Source organism: Petaurus breviceps, unplaced genomic scaffold (assembly GCF_028583685.1).
Source record: "Petaurus breviceps papuanus isolate PSGF00001 unplaced genomic scaffold, PetGlider_PUasm1.0 90903, whole genome shotgun sequence".
NCBI classification, from domain to species: domain Eukaryota; kingdom Metazoa; phylum Chordata; class Mammalia; order Diprotodontia; family Petauridae; genus Petaurus; species Petaurus breviceps.
The window spans coordinates 10991051-11005096 of record NW_027187376.1 but is presented as its reverse complement, the minus strand read 5'-3'; the positions used below and the strand labels follow the sequence as shown (position 1 = coordinate 11005096).

Below are 14046 nucleotides of genomic sequence, written 5' to 3'. Positions count from 1 at the left end.
AAATCTCATTACAGCTTAACAACGATGAATGAGGTAGGTAGGGCTGGGATCATAGTGACCATATAACAGTTGAGAAAAACTGTTCCTCATGAAAGCTGGGAGGTTTGTCTAGCCAAGGTCAAGATGCAGGTCTTCCTTGCGTGTGCTGGTACCTGGACATAGGTCTCCTAACCACCTGCCCAGGGCTCTCCAAGTAGACAGATGAAAGAGCTCAGTTCCAGGCTAGCAAGAATGCTTTATGCATTTTGGGGGTGCATTTTCATTAATAGTTCACTGTATCGAAGGGGAGACAAAAGACCAAGTTTTACAGGCAACCTTCCTTTGCTGGGGTCTGTTAGACACATTGCTGGATCCTTTTTTTCTCCTACAATGATTAAAAAACAGTAAAACCCCGAGACTAGCTGTGAAGAGACTCTCAGGTACGGTGGCGGCCCTGTAAGCTCCTCTGCAGCATGCTCTAGCCCCCTGTCTCCATAGGAACTAGACCCTGTACATGTGGCTTCTAGGACACAAGACAGCGCGGATACAGCAACCTGCTCTGGGAGCTGAGCTGTGTGTGGTTTGGACCGCTTCCTCCTTGGAGCTCCCACATTCTTGTCACCGCCGGGCGGCGAGCTGGCTGCAGGAGGAGGGAGGAAGGAGGAGGCGGTGGCAGCAACAGGACAGACTGGACGAGCGCCCCGCCCCTCCCACCCAAGACACTGCGGTGGTAGCAGCAGCAGCAGCGGCGGCCGCGGCGGCAGCAGCATCTGCAGAGCTCTCAGCCAGCTGGGCGGGACTTCAAGCTGGGAAGAGGGGGAGGTGTGTTTGAGGAGGAGGGGTGGGGAGAGGGTGGGCAGAGCTGGAAGGCGTGGCTCTGGGGCCGGGCTAGCTGAAGAGGAGGCGTCCCGAGACTGCTCCCAGACTGAGACTTGAGTGCCTGGGCTGCAGTAGGACATTCACCCAGCGGCTGCCGCAGCAGCAGCAGCAGCAGCATCCTCTCGCTTAGCTTCGCCTTGCTTCCTCCTCCTCCTCCTCTATACCCCCTGTCCCTCTTCCTCTAATCTCCTTCCCCGGGACCTGAGCTGTCCGGTCCACAGCAGTGGCAGTGGCAGTGGCAGTGGCGGCAGCGCCCAGGATCTGTGCCCAGGTAAGATACACCTATGAGATATGAGGCTCTTTCCCCAACCCTCCTCACCTAGGAGCCAAAAAGAGGTCGCCCTACATGGGAGCGAGAAACGCCTCCCCCACCAGCACCCCTACACCCCTCAGTCCCCTGCCGCCAGGCCACCTTGGAAGCGGGTGGAAATTGGCCGAGCTGTCAAAGCCCCCACCTGCCAGGCGGTGTCCGAAACCGTCCGTAGCTTTCGAGGACCCCTGCTGTGTGGGCGCGCTCCTCTTGTCCATCTATTTGCCTGTCTAGGTGAGGGACTCTTCGGGTCCATGGACTGCAGACTTGTACTTTGTCATGCTTTAATATCAGCTTGTCGAGAGCTGTTATTACCTGTGATCAGTAGAGTATGAGGGAATAGGCAGTGGTACAGGAGGCAAATGAAAAAGAAGCGAGGGGGATGGGGGGAGGGGGATTTTTAGGTATTTATTTTTAATTTCCTATCTAACTGCATTTAACTTACTGCAAGCTTCACGATGACGGGTAAGTGAAAAAGCAGCCCTGTCGTTTTAGGCATCTTCCATGCAATTTATTAGTACCAGAATAAAGGAAAAATTCTTTTTCCCCCCAATGAAAAAAGGAGGTGGGGGGAGGAGGCGGGCAAAAGCAACAAACATGAAATTTTTGAAGTTCAAAATCCAAATAACCTTTTAGCAAGGAAGTTGAAAGCACCACCCAATATAGCTGCTCTTTTCATTCTTTAAATCTTTTTTTTTTTTTAATGATGGTTGTTTCTGGACTGCAGTGTTGCCTCCCTTCCCCACCCTCCTCTTTTGTCTAAGGATGGAAATTTCAAGAAAGTGTGTTCGAGGGGGTGGGAGTGGGGATGTGGGTTTGGGAGGAGAGGGAAAGGAGGCAAGGGGCAGGATTCAGAAAGACCATCCCCTGCAAACTGGGAAATCGATTTTCTCCCGACTGGCATCACAGGGCTAAAAGGCTTTTGTCAGAAAATAAAAAGCTTTTACCAGCAACAAGCCTATTTGGGATGGTTGCCATGTACCATCTGCTGTGTGCATCCCATCAGAGTACTCTCAGTGTAAAACCCTTAAAAGAGGAAAATATAAAGGGTTATGGTTTTTATTTATTTATTTATTTCAAAGGGGGAAGAGACAAAAACATTTGAGACAGTTCATTTTTGGCCAAGAATTTTTGTTATTTGAATGTTGAGGGGTTGTAAAATGAAATTGGGTTAGCTATAATGCAAGACAAAGAATATTGTTGGGAGGTTTGTGTTTGTAGGGCACAGAAGGTGTTCTATAAGGACAATTAATTTGTATTTTAAAATATTTATTTTAAAAAGACCAGCCAGAGAAGGAAATGACTGCAAACTGAAATAGAGGTTTTCAGCCGCAGTGAGGCGGTGGAGAACAAAGCCTTTTTATGTAAGAGAAATTATGCAAAATGTCCCATGCATGGGCTGCAGGTACCAGCCTTAAGTAAAGGTAAATCTTTGCTCTATGATTAGGCTGTGGGTAATTATGATTTTTTTATTTGAAATTAGATTGACAAAAAAGACTTCCTAGGTCCCTTTGTAGCATTTATGACTGAGAGGAAGATTATAGCCTTTTATATGAAGGTTGGTGAAGTCCTGCTTTTGTTGGGTAGGTGTGTGCATTTTGGAAAGAATCCTCATGGTTTCATGAATAGTTGGTGTCCCAATCAGCATATATGTTTATGTATAATATTTATATTACATGTGTGTATATATGCATATATGTACACAAATGCATATTTACATATACTAAGCTTCTTTTTCAACCAAGAATGTTATTCTGGTCTATGTGTCCATTTAAAAATTCTATTTCTGGTCATTTTTATTTAATCTTCACAAGTTCATTTTTTTAAAATAAGCATTTGCTGAGCAGAATGTCATTGTATATTTAGGACCACTGTTGTAAAATTTTTACTATGTACCTTATTTAAATGTTCTTCATTTTACAGTTTGGCATAAGGTTATTGTGCATTTCCAACAGTTTTGTGGGAGGTCCCTCCCCTTAAAAAATGGTGACTCTTTTGTTAGACCTTTGCAATCCAAATGCCTTGTTTCAGAAATGAGTTTTCTTTATTCTAACAATTTAATTTTCTCTAACCTCTGTTATTTCACCTATTACTGTTCTTTTCCTAGCAAACAATCTGGTTCTCTTTGGTTGCACCTGTGCTGGTTTAGGCTTCCCTTTATGTCTAGACTACGGGATTTCAGAGCCAATGGACTTAGGAGGAGTCTCAGATTCAGGACTTACTCAATTCTCTGCAGCAACTCCCTCTTCCCTCCCTGATGAATGACATGCTTACAGCACCTTGAACAGGGTTTGGGAGGAGAATGAAAAAGAATGTGCTGAGAGAGCATTACCCAATGAAAGTGGCACAGTGCTTACTTCATAGGTCACTCCAAAAGGTATTTCAGGAGCCCTAAGATTGTAAACTATCTCCTAGTTGTAACTAAACAGCATATGCATAGAAATCTCAGATGTCAGGATCAAAACTCCTTTTCTGACAACAGCATCCAGTAATGCTCTCCTAAGTTAAATTAATTATGTATGTATGTGTTCATGTTATATATTTTCAGGAAGCTCGAACTTGGCCAGAAACATGTGGCCTGAAATGGAATTTTGGCACAGACCCTTTAAGCCCAAAGGGACAACTTCATTCTTTCACCACTTTTGGTTTAATTCCGCTTTCAAAATTTCTGATTATCAGAAGGGAAAAGGAAGAAGGATGCTTTGGGAGATTTTTTTCTTTTTGATGTGTATTCTTGTGATCCAAATGTGCAATGTTACCTTTGACTAGATTTATGACACACCCTGTTGCTGCTAAAACTTGAGAAATACAGTTTGACTGTTGACCTCTAAAAAGCAGTTAATGCTAATGTAAAAGAGATTGCATTTTACTCAATGTATAAATTGCTATGTCCATATTTCTTCCATATTAGAAGTGAAACTGTCTCAGTGATTTTTTAGTTTTTGTATTTTCTGATAATAATTCACAATTGTATAGCATTTAAGCATTTTCTTCATAACAGACCTGTAAGGTAGACAGCAACCTTGAATAACTCACTTATCTTTCCTGGACTTCAGTTTCTTCATCTGTAAAATAAAGAGGATGGAACTTGACAGCTGAGATCCATTTCAGATCTAGATATATGATTGTTAGATACTCATTGTTATGCTGATAATCATGGCATCCAAGAAATCCACCACAAGGGGTCCACAAAACCTTCTTTTGTCATTGGGTAGATAGTATTGGAGCTTACAAGACTTTTACAGGTGAGAAAATCCAAGTTTGAAGAAGTTAGATGACTTAGCCATGATCATATAATTATTAGATATCAAAATTGGGTTTATTGAGAAGAGCTGGGTTTTATCTGGCTCTGTTCATTATGTATCAGCTATGACTTTTCAAGTCCCTTTGCATCTCCACTTTTTTCATCTTTAAAATGGGAATTGGATTAAATTCCGTCTAAAGTTCTTTTTTTTTTTCTTTCTGTAGGGGGTAAGGTAGGGCAGTTGGAGTAAAGTGACTTGCCCAAGGTCACACAGCTAGTTTTGTGTTAGGTGTCTGAGGCCTGATTTGAACTCAGGTCCTCCTGACTCCAGGGCCAGTGTTCTATTCACTGCACCACCTAGCCACCCTCCTAAGGTTCTTAATAGTTCTAAATCCTGTAATCTTTTCCACATCCCATAACTCCAACTCTGGGGACCTTTCCACAAAACCACCTTGTACCATGTTTCTTTATGGTTCAAGTAATCTATTTCTCAATTCTCTTAATTATTATCAAATCAGATTAAAGAATTCAAAATAGCAATCATATTAACTGATGGTACCACCCACAGATCAATATTTCATGTCTTAATGATATATTGAAAAACTGGAAATAGACATTTAGGTAAATCAGGAGTGAAACATGTGAACCTTTATAATGATTCTGAAAGAACTGTTGTGAGCTCTTATGATACATAGGGTAAGAAGATCTAAGCATATTAATAAGGTCTTTCAGTCCACCTCTTCCTTTAAGTCACATCACAACTTTTTCCATTTTGAGTCCATCTATGCTTTCATAGCATTGGGGTAGCTAGAATCTGGTTGATGGCTTCCACAGACCTTTATTAGGCAATCACTATGTGGTAGGCACTATACTTGATTCTAGGAAGACAAAACAGAAAAACACTACAACCCTTATAATCTTTCTTGCTTATAGACATTATTTTTATCTCTTCACTGAATTCTCCCTCCAAACCTTTCCTTTCTTCTTGGTATTTAAATGACACTCATTCTGTTCTAGACCTTTTTTCACTTGTCTAGCACCTTCTACCCATAATACATTTCCTCTTTTTTTTTCATCAATGGCATCACTGTATCTATACCAGTTGAGCTATCGACAGCACAGTATTTTTTTATTCATTTATTCACTGTATATTTATTAAGTCCTCACCATATGCATAGCATTGCATTAAGTGTTATGTGGAATAATAGCAAAAGCTTAATGACACTGCCCCCAGCCCTTCAATGAAATTATATATCAGGAGCTTGCTTGAACTCTGCATTGAGGAAGCAAATCGTACAGGTAGACATATTTTGTCCAGAGTTGAATCCCATGCCTCAGGGTGGGTTCTTTTCACTTTTCATTTATTATGAGTCCCAAGGACTGATTTGGTCCCCTTCCTGGACTTTGTTCTCTCCCTTGTGTCCTTCTCACACCCAACTTTTTATTATACTTAATAACAACAACAATAATAGCTAATATTTATGCAGTGCTTACTATGCTAAGTGCTTTACAATTATTATCTAATTTGACCCTCACAACAGCTCTGGAAGGTAGGTGCTATTATTATTCTCATTTTATAGAAGAAGAAACAGATAAACAGAGGTGAAATGACTTACTGAGCGTCATATAGCTAGTAAACTTGTGAGACTGAATTTGAACTCTGGTCATCTTGACTCCAGACCTGGCACTCTATCCACTGTGCCACCTAGATGCCCCTTCAACTTGAGCAATGGAATTTACTCTCAACTCTTTACTTATCAGATAAGAAAAATCAAAGTTCAGGGATATGAACTGACAATGTCATAAGGCTAGTAAATAACAAAGCTGGTATATAGATGTAGGCTCTGACTCTACTAGGTAGTAAGAGCCTTAAGGGCAAGGTTACTTTATAGTATAAACCCCTTGAGAGAAGAAATTATTTCATCCTGTGTAGCCTTATGCCCCTTGCCTAGCACAGAGCTTGGTAGATGAGAGATATGGATTATCTTTTTATCTCATAGCACATACCCCATTGATCTGTGATCTCACCAGCAATATAGACATCTGTCCATTTTTTCCATGCCCTCTGCTGAATCTGCTATAAAGGGTCCACCCAACATTCTTTTGATGCTGCATAGATACCAATGGGTAGCTAGCTATGTGACACTGGGATGCTAGGTGATATAGTGGATAGACAACAGGCCTGAAGTCAGGAAGACCTCAGTTTAATTCCAGGCTTAAACACTTACTAGCTGTGTGACCCTAGGCAAGTCATTTAACCCTATTGGCCTCAGTTTCCTCATTTGTAAAATGAGCTGGAAAAGGAAATGTCAAACCACTCCAGCATCTTTGCTAAGACAACCTCAAATGAGGGTCACTAAAACTTGAATATGACTGATGCAAATGAACAACATATACCAATGAAATTTGTGGAAAATTTTGGGGAAACATATAATCCACAGAGGGCACTTAGTGATAATTGCCTCACAAGGAAAGACATAATATATAAGCTATACAAGGAATAAAAGAAGAAAGAAAACAAGGTTTATTAGTGCTTATCATTCACCAGACACTGTGTAATGGGGATGCCAATACAAAAAGGCAGACAATCCTTGGCCAACAAGGAGCTTACATTTTAAAAGGAGAGTGGTCGCCAGTGGAGGGAGTTTTGGATTGGGAAGTACCAAGGATGGTGAGTTGATTTCTGGAGCAAGTGATTGATAAATGTTTATTGAATTGGTAACAATAGTTTACATCTTGTAAACATGATCCTTTGTGAAGTTATCATGTTAGTCTTCCATTTGATGTGCTAAATTTGAATGTAGAGGTGTGGTTTTTTTCCTCACAAAAATCATGAGAAAATATAATTTTTTGAAAAATTATAACAATTTAACAGATAGATGTCTACATATTAAATATGTATGTATACACATGCATGTGTGTACATGTGTTTACATGGCAACCTGGCATAGTAGTTAGCATGTTACACTTGGCATTGGAAAAACTATGTTCAGAACTCATCATTGATACTAGCTGTATGACCCTGGGCAAGTCACTTAACCCCTCCTACACCTATTTCTTCATCTCTAAAGTTACTGAGAGTGTACTTGATGATCTCCAAGGTCTCTCCTAGATAAAAATGTATGTGTAAATATGCATACATGTATATATGCAAATGTGTATGTACATTTATAGTACATCTTCTGATTTTTAAAAAGAGAATTGCATTGCCAAGGAAAAAAGATTTCTCTTAAGTTCTGAATCATATCTGCAAGAGGAAAATAATGCAAGGATATTGTTATCAATGGCTATATACTTATACACATTACAAAATAAAGAAAAGGCACTACAACAAAGTACCTCTTGAAATTCTCCAAGGAGAATCATTCTTCTGAAATTATTTCAGTCTCATAAAGCAGTTAAGAAACAACAAAGGAAGAAGTAAAACTTTTCAAATGGTCCTTGACAAGAGAAAGGAGGGGAAGAGAATATGAAAATTGTTCTGTTCTTTGTAGTTGGACATGAAGGTAGGAAGATGATGCATTCAGAGGAACACATTTTTCTCAGTGGGTGGGGAAGGAAAGAATCTGTTTTGTTTTTCTACCTTAACATTATTTTGTTCCCATCCCTCCTCTTCTATTTTGAGGCCTTGAGTGCTTCCTTGTAGAAATTTTTAGAGTGCTCATTAGAAATTTTTCTTCAGGGTAAATTGAAATACTAAAGTGAATTAGATTAGGCCAAAAGTTTATATTACAAATAATTTAAATCAGGAGTTTTCCAGGTTTTTCCATTCCAGAAAGGTAGAATTCTTTTCTCTGAAATGCTAGTACTTTTTACATGTATTACATATGTATATACATAAACACACACATTTATTGAGTGTATAATATATGTAAATATGCACACATACATATATGCATGCATGTGTGTATGTATATATTGTAGAGGAAGGAGCACCAGATTAGATTATTAGATTTTAGGCTAATCGCAGATCTGCCACTAATTAGCTAGATGAGATTAGATAAAACATTGTACCTCTCTGAACCTTGGCTTCCTAATCAGTAAAATGAAGGGGCTGAACTAAAAGTCTATTAATCTATGATATTTGAAAATTTAGGAGAAAAATCTGTAATTGATCCAGACAAAGTAGGGTACATGTTTTCTTTTTAATCTGTCATCAAATGCTGAGGCTTTTTACTCATCAAACTCCAGTGTATACCAGCTCCCTCAGGATCATTTGAAGTTCTTTGTTTGGCATTTAAAGCTCTTCCCAACCTGGCCCTGTTTTACCTTCTAATCTTCTTATATTCCACTCTACACAATCTGCTGTCTTAAACATAACATCTCTGATCTCCATGCCTTTACCCAGGCTGTCCCCCACACCCTTCCCCACCAAACCCCATTCCACTCACCACCTCCTCTTAGTGTTATATGACCTTATGGAAGGGTCCTTCCCACACCACCATCACCCCCTTGCCCAGCAACTAGAGCCTTCCTGCCTTCTCTTCTAAGGTTACAGCCCCTCTACTATGTATGTATCTTATTTGTATCTACTTTATTATATTTTTCTTTTTCATATTAGATTGTAATCCACTTGAGGTTAGGGAATGTTTTTGTCTTTGTATTCCCAATATTGCACATAAGAGCATAATGAATTCATTCATTTATTGTTCAAATTGTAGGGGTCCCAATTAATACAATCAAACCTGAGACTGAATCCCTCAATCAAAAATAAACTAAATATTATAAATACTTTCTCAATTTTAAAAGATTATAGAGGCTTTATTTGGATCATTGGATGAAAGCAGTTGAAGCCATACAAGAAATATCCCCTGATTAAAAGAATAAGACATATCTTTTGGCTTTTGTATAACCCAGCAATCCAGTTCAGAATTATGCACTCCAACAAACTATGCATTCCAGCCATGTAATGGTCAAATCTAGTTACAAATGACTCCTGAGAAAGAATTGTCCTTGCATATATTCCTTTTGTGACACTGTGGAGTCACAAAATTTCAAAATTGGATGGAGCCTTAACCATCTAGTATAATACATATCTGGAGAATTTCATCATAACAAACCTGGCAAATGGGTAGATCAACCCTCTGTTTGAGAAGAAACTCACTACCTCCTAAAGCAGCCCATTTTTCTTTTAGATAGTTCTAATTATGAGAAAGATTTTCTTTAATTCAGCCTAAATTTGCCTCCCTGAAGCTTCCATTCAGTGCCCCTTGTTCTTCACTATGGGGTCAAACATAATGAGTCTAGTTCCTCTTTCTCATGCTTGCTCTTAAAATACTTGAAGGCAGCTATCATGTCTTGTTCCTTCAACTGATCCTTCCATGGCATACACTCAATGCTCTTCACCATCCTGTTTTCCTCCCTCTGGACACTCCTCAGCTTATCAATGTTCTTTACAAAATGTAATACCCAGAACTGAACACAGTACCTCAAATGATTTTAATCAGTGTATGGTATGGTATCACCTCTTTACTTCTGTAACTTGTGTCATTCCTAATGGAATTCATTTAAAAAATTTCTTTGAGGTTGCCATATCACAACTGTTGATATTTTGAGTTTTAACAATTCACAAAAACTTGCAGCTATTATTTAAAAAAACAATTGCTATCTAGTCAGCCATAGCATCTTTCATTCTGCTTCTGAAATTGATTTTTTTAACTCAAGTATACAACTTTATCACTCCCAAAATTGCATTTTGTTTGATTCAATCCAATAGTCTAGTTTGTCTAGAGCTTTTCAAATCCTGTCACCCATTGAATTAGATATCCATCACACTTTTTGTGTCATAGGCAAATAATAAGCATGTCATCTATGCCTTTCTGCTAGTCATTAATAATAATATTTATTAGCACAGTCATATACACATTTGTGAGACACTCCCTTAAGGGCTTTCTTCAAAGATGACATGGAACCATTAATGGCTTCTCTTTCATTCTGTACATTCAACCATTTCTGAATCTAATTGTACTATGATCTGGCTCATTACTCTCCATGTATTTCTATAAGAATAACCAGAAGGATTCTCACAACCATTATATTTTTGTGGTGATGTGGGAAAAAGTACTGACTTTGGTTTCAGAATGCCTGAATTCAAATAGCATCTTTGCCACATGCTACCTATAAGATTGTGGGCACACTGAGGACTATGGGCAAGACTGAGATCTCTGGTCCTTACCTTCCTCTTCTATAAAATGAGAGTTGGGCTAGATTATCCTTTAACTCTAAATCTATCATTCTATGAAATGCTTACTTTTGCCCTTTTAATCTTGGTTTCGAGGAGACCAGTGAACACTTAGTTTTATGTCAACAATGATGTTAAAACCCACTTAAATAGCAGGATTTTGGTGTTGCTGGGACTTCATGAATGTGTATTATCTAATACTCATCATTTTATTTTATCTTCTGTTTTATATTTGTAGAATTTGGCCATTCATCAGGGGCTGCCTTTCATTTTCTGGATAAAGAAAATGTTTTCTGAGCTGAAAATCAACTTTTTAATAGATATACTTTGGATTCATTGTAGCTTTCACTGACAGCAATTGCCCATATTTAATTTTTTTGACTAGGTCAATACTAATTAAGAAAAACAATTTTGGAATTGTAGCATCAAATCTTTTTTCTCAGAAACAAATTAGACATATTGATGTGCTTTTTTTTTTTTTTTACCACCACTCCATGTTCTTCAGGAAAAGATAACAACAAACATTTGTATGGCACTTTGAGGTTGATAAAGTATGCTAACAAAGTTGACAATTACGAATAATCTATTACACATTACTTCATTTGGCCCACACAACAATCCTGTAATAGATCCTAATAGTAGATGTTATTATTATCTTCATTTTACAGATAAGGGAAGTGAGTCTTAGGAAGGTTAAGTGACAACATTGGTCACACAATTATTAAGTGTCTGGTAGAATTCACACCCAAGTCTTCTTGGCTCCAAGTCTAGCACTCTATCCACTCTGCCATGAAGCAATATTCATTTTACTTTGTTTCACCCCAAAGAGCATATGTGGACTTATAAATGAGATCTCGGGGTTTTTTTTCCCTTTTAATATTATCTTTTTTTTTCCATTGGAGAGAGGCAGGCAGCATGGCATAATACATAGAAATCCAGCTTGGGAATCAATATGGTATAGTGGAAAATCAGTTAATTGAAAAGCATTTATAAGGCTCTTACTATATGTCAGGAACTATACTAATCAGAAAGAATGAAAAGTAAGGGCGTGTGTGTGTGTGTGTGTGTGTGTGTGTGTGTGTGTGTGTGTGTACACATATACATTTCCACCCATTCTAAATGGTGAAATATTGAATCGAGTCAGGAAGTTTGGGTTCAAATCTTACCTCTTATGATTACTATAAACCTCAACTTGAGTAAGTAACTTAATTTCCTTGACTTCAGTTTCTTCATCTCTACAATGAGAATGTTGGGGGTGGCTAGGTAGCACAGCGAGTAAGAGCACCAGCCCCAGTGTCGGGATGACCTGGGGATCAAATCCGGGCTCAGATACTTAGCACCACACCCAGAAATAACTGGCCATGTAACCTTGAGCAAGTTTCTTAACCCCAATTGCTAAAAAAAAAAATGAGAATGTTGAGTGCAACACAGTGATCCATGAGGTTCTTTCCACTTCTAAGACTATGATCCTAAGGTGTGGGTTCAAGATCTACATCTGAAACATCCTGGCCATATAACCATAGTCTAGTCATGTAAACTCTGAATTTTGTGTGGTAATTTTTAAACATCACAGTAATCAGCATTGATGAGAAATGTTTCTGTACTGGAAGTTCCTTCCATGAATAAAATAACAGATTGGAACTCTCATACACATGTACCAAAACAATTCAATGGGAAAATTAATAGAACATAAAAATTCTTCCTTTTTCACCCTTTATTTTAATTGTATGTTTGCAGCATATCAACTCTCTATCCTCCCTCCTGTCCCCTGCCCCATATACCAGGGAGTTTGCCACACTGATAAAAAATAACAGAGCTGGACCCAGCAATATAAATATACATATAAATATTCATAATTTGCATTTCTAAGGATATGCTTATAATCTAGAAAAGACTAATAATAATGATGCTGATAATGTCTCAGATTTATATAGTACCATTTTATAAAGTGTTTTCCTCACAACCACCCTATGAACTAAATAATACAAATATTGCTCCCATTTTACAGGTAAAAAAACTGAGTTTCAAAACAGGTAAGTGACTTGTGCTAAGGTTAGAGAACTAGGATTCAAGGCCAGATCTTCTGACTCTAGGTTGTGTTTTTTGTTTTGTTTTGTTTGCAATATCCACACATTATTTCTAGGCCATAAGAAGAAATTGACATCAGGCTTCATGTTCAACACTTCAGCAAATTCTAGGATTTTAAAATTAACAACTTGGTGATCATCTTCAGCAAACATCTCAATTTAGAGGGGAGGAAACTGAGACCTATAGAGGTTAAGTGATTCCACCAAGGTCACACAGGTAGTTAGGGACAGAGTGAGGACTAGAAGCCACATATCCTAATTATATCATGGGATGCATACACCCTCACTCTTACTCCTCCTCCATGCTAATTTTGGCTCCAGTCCTGCAGCCTGGGCCAAGGGTGGAGTAAGGTGACTGCTCAGGTATGCCCAATTTTGTGATTCAACTGACTTTCATATTCCTTTAAAGAAGGGAAGGCCACAGAAACCTAGGACCACTCAGCAGGCAGCTGGGCAAGGCTATTTATGTCTTGGTCAGGGAAAACAAAACAAAAAAATACCCAAAACAACCTGACAGGCTCCTACTTCAAGGCCTTTTTTGTGTCTTGGCTTTCAATGGGAAAAGATTCAGAATCTTATTGTGGGTTTGAAAGCACATACATAGAGTGATGGTGTAGGCACATACAGAGAGAGCTCCTAACTTTAAAGTCCAAGGCCAGTACCCAGAACTGATTAGGGTTACTTTTAAATTGGACAGTGTTTGCAAAGAATTCCTCTTAGATGATAATAGCAAAACTAATTAGTGTTCTATAGTACCACCAACCTCTTTTAAAAGATTATCCTTATTTTTAGTATTTCCCTCAGTTTTTTATTTTTATCCAAAAGGAAATGAACAGAGGAGGCTGTAGGTCTCTGTGCTTATATCGTTCCTCCACTTACCTTCCTACTCTTATGTCTTTCTGTTTCTATGCCTACAATTCTTCTGACTCCCTCTTCTTTTTTCCCCCGTTACTGCTAAAAGACAGTAAATTAAATGGGAATTAGTCATTGCCATAGTTACCACTTTCGGGGAGCTACTTCACCTGCACCCACGCTGCTTAGGCATTGTACTGCCTTTATTTGACAAATATTTGAAAGGTGCAGTATGCATCCTTCAGGAAGGAAAGTAAAAAGAAAAAAAGGTTTGTTCCTTCACTGAGAGATGCAGATGCAATTAATTCACTGAAGACCTATGTAATACTCACCACTTCCAGGGACTGAAGCAATTAATGACCAGAAAATTCAGTAGATGGGCAGAGCAAGCAATACCACATAGATTAGTTCTACTCAACCTTATAATATCATTGAGGAGGAGACAGACAGAGAGAGAGAGAGAGAGAGAGAGAGAGAGAGAGAGAGAGAGAGAGAGAGAGAGTGACAGAGAGAG

The 14046-nt window shown here is 38.7% G+C and overlaps 1 protein-coding gene across 16 annotated transcripts in view; it reads left to right on the top strand.

Annotated features, from left to right (window-relative positions):
* The first annotated feature begins 803 nt into the window (after positions 1-803).
* MAP2 (microtubule associated protein 2) overlaps positions 804-14046 on the top strand; it is a 373092-nt gene continuing 359849 nt past the window's right edge. For 4 of the 16 annotated variants that reach the window (XM_069075251.1, XM_069075250.1, XM_069075256.1 and 1 more), the window contains exon 1: positions 808-1129. The gene's annotated coding sequence lies outside the window, so the exon portion shown is untranslated. Of the gene's footprint in view, positions 1130-14046 lie in introns of all 16 variants that reach the window. The other 12 variants (XM_069075249.1, XM_069075248.1, XM_069075247.1 and 9 more) reach the window with 5 other exon arrangements.